General features: G+C 40.2%; 1 pseudogene; it reads right to left on the bottom strand.

The window, feature by feature from the left end:
* Positions 1-1,722: 1,722 nt before the first annotated feature.
* Positions 1,723-2,439, bottom strand: LOC138812463 (eukaryotic translation initiation factor 3 subunit J-like; annotated as a pseudogene).
* Between the last annotated feature and the right edge of the window lie 560 nt (positions 2,440-2,999).

Below are 2,999 nucleotides of genomic sequence, written 5' to 3'. Positions count from 1 at the left end.
CACCCTGGAGTTTATTTTCCAATGAGTTTGACTTGTGAAAAAAAAGAGGTCTTCAAATGGCAAATGTGTTCTTCTAATTAATAAACTTAGTGTTTGCTCATTGACCCCTGGGAGAGTGGTTTGCAGCTCCTGTGGGAAGATTTGATGGATGCCCAGTAAACAATGCCAGCCAGGCAGCAGGTGATGCTGATTGACCTCCAGATATCAATGACCAGAAGCCTCCTTATCCCAAGCCTTCTCTATAGTCCAGCCTGGCCAGACTCAGCCTTTCCATGATGCCAGAATGCCTCAAAGAAGCTGGGCCTTGTGAGCCAGCTCTAAGACCTGTGGAGACCACAAGGTAGGAAGAGGTCAGAAAACTTTTCATGATCCCATTTCCCCTGGCTATTGTCTGCTATATATGTTGTGATTTGAAATGAAATTACACAAATGCTTTCATCTGGGAACACAGAAACCTAATTGGGACTGACTCTCTGCAATGACCCTGGAAAGCCCTAAAAATATTTTACTTGTAACTTAGAGAGTGATCTATAGATGTCATTTGTTTGTTTGTTTGTTTATTCTGGTCCTGGGGCTTGAAGTCAGGGCCTGGGTGCTGTCCCCGTGCTGTCATGCTCAAAGCTTGGACTCTACAACATGAGCCCCAGTTCTACTTCCAGCTTGTGTTATAGTTTATTAGAGATAAGAGTCTCACAATTTTCACTGCCAAGTTTGGCTTCCAAGCATGATCCCCAGCTCTCACCCTCCTGAATAACTAGGATCACAGATGTGAGCCACCCAAACCCAACTCCATATCAGATTATTTCTTATATCATATAGCTTCTGTGAATGATAGAAATTAGTATTCCATTCTTTTCAATTTTTATCATTTTAATTGTCATTAAACAGATTTTGATTCCTTACCCAGTAATTTCCTCCACTTTGGAATTTCACCATATGAACTATTGTATTCAAAACATCCCTAGGGTGCTATAAATTTTGTTTCTAGTGTTGGAGCTTGAACTTGGGATTTGTTCCTTAGCTTTACCCTGTATTTGAGATAAGAAGTGTTTTAAAAATGAGAGGCTCTATCCGGGCACTAGAGGCTCACGCCTGTCATCCTAGCTACTCAGGAGGCTGAGATCTGAGGATCATTGTTCAGCGCCCAGGCCCAGAGTTCAGGCCCCACGACTGGACCCAAAAAATTTTTTTCTAAGTATCAAACCAGTACTTTTCAGGTACAGTATCTTCACTCTGAGATAATCTTCTTCACAATACACTTAATATCAGCACACTCAATTCTTAGACAATGCAAATTTAATACTAGATGCACACTACATGCCCTGGCTGCAAACTGTTTTTCTTGACAAGTATGAAGTCCTTCAACGAGGTATGGTTAAAGCTGTATTAATGAACTGTGCTGGTAAATATCACACAAACTTTGTTTCCAATTTAGTAACTGCTGCCATGGGATTAAACAGAAACAGTGACATTATTAGGTTTGATTTGTTTTTAAACTATGATTTAGTAGCAATTTAAGTTCCCAATTTTAACCCCTGGGCAGCAATATACAAGTTCCCACATTGGCACATTAGCACCTAAATGTCAAGGGGTTAAATAACAAGCACCAAAAATAAGGCATTTCTGTTTGTCCCATTTGGCAGAAGTGAAAGGAAAAGAAGTTGTACTAGATGTTGAAGGGATGGTGGGCAACATAAAGAAGACACTAGGAGAGAGAAACTGTCACATGAAGTCTTCATAGTCTTGTACATATCCTCCATCACAACCACCATCATCTGCCCGATCATCTTCCCCGGTGGCCTTCAATCACCCTCTAGGAACCATGCCTTTCTTCTTCTTTTTGGCTTTGCTTTGCATTTCTTGCTTCTGTGTTCTCAACACAAAGCACAGTCAATGAATTGGTCATCTTTTCCAAGTCATCAATTTCCAACGAAATTCACACATCTCAAAGTAAGGCTTTCAAAAACCTGGCATAATAGAATGACTTTTCATCCTGTGTAATTTTATCTTTTAGTAACTTCCCAAATTCTGTGAGCTCATCTTTTGAAGATGGGTTCATAGCATCTATCCCACAAACTGTATCATTCACACTAAATGTTTCTTTTGCTAGTACAAGGTCTGACTCTTCCTGTAGTTTCTGTAGACGCAGTTTATCTGCTAATTGTTCTTCTGGTGTTAGAAATTGAGGTTCTTCAGGTTCTTCTCATCTCTTTTTAATTTTTTCTTGCCTTTTCCTCTGTTTTCTTTCTTTTTTCTTTTATTTTCTCCTCTATTTTTCTTTCTTTTTGAAATTTTTATTTCTGGTTTTACTTCTGCTTCTTCTTTTGTTTCCTCTTCATCATCATCATCATCACCATCACCATCATCATTATCATCATCATCCCAGTTACCCTTGACGTCCTTGTCCTGGCCTTCCCAGTGGTCCCCGCCAGCGTGGCAAAAATGTAGATGAGGGAGCGCGGGGGTCACCAAGAGGTGGGGTGGCGAGGTGAGTCACCGGGCTGGCTCTCCTTGGCCCATGAGGGCACACTGGGACGTCCCTAGTTTGAATTTTAATCTACTATCTGTTGCCTTAGTATTTTCTCATAGTGGGAGATTCATTTGTACATTGACTTAGTGTCAGTTTTGTTTTTGTCTTTTACCTCTAGAAATACATTTGTCTCCCATCATTTTGGTTGTGTTATTCTGATTGCATTTTCTATCAAGGCAACACTCAAATAAAAGCAGAGTTAATGCAAGGCTCTCTGGAAATACCTTTCTTCCTCTGGTGTGTTTGGCACACTCTTCCTTTGAAGCAGATTTTGATTCCTTACCCAGTAATTTCCCCAACTTTGGAATTTCACCATATGAACTTTTGCATTCAAAACATTCCTAGGGTGCTATAAATTTTGTTTCTAGTGCTGGAGCTTGAACTCGGGATTTGTTCCTTAGCTTTACCCTGTATTTGAGATAAAAAGTGTTTCAAAAATGAGAGGCTTTATGTGGGCACTAGAGGCTCA

The sequence above is a fragment of the Dipodomys merriami genome, unplaced genomic scaffold (assembly GCF_024711535.1).
Source record: "Dipodomys merriami isolate MVZ:Mamm:240054 unplaced genomic scaffold, mDipMer1.0.p SCAF_57, whole genome shotgun sequence".
NCBI classification, from domain to species: domain Eukaryota; kingdom Metazoa; phylum Chordata; class Mammalia; order Rodentia; family Heteromyidae; genus Dipodomys; species Dipodomys merriami.
The sequence above is the reverse complement of the archived record's forward strand: the minus strand, read 5'-3'. Positions and strand labels throughout refer to the sequence as shown.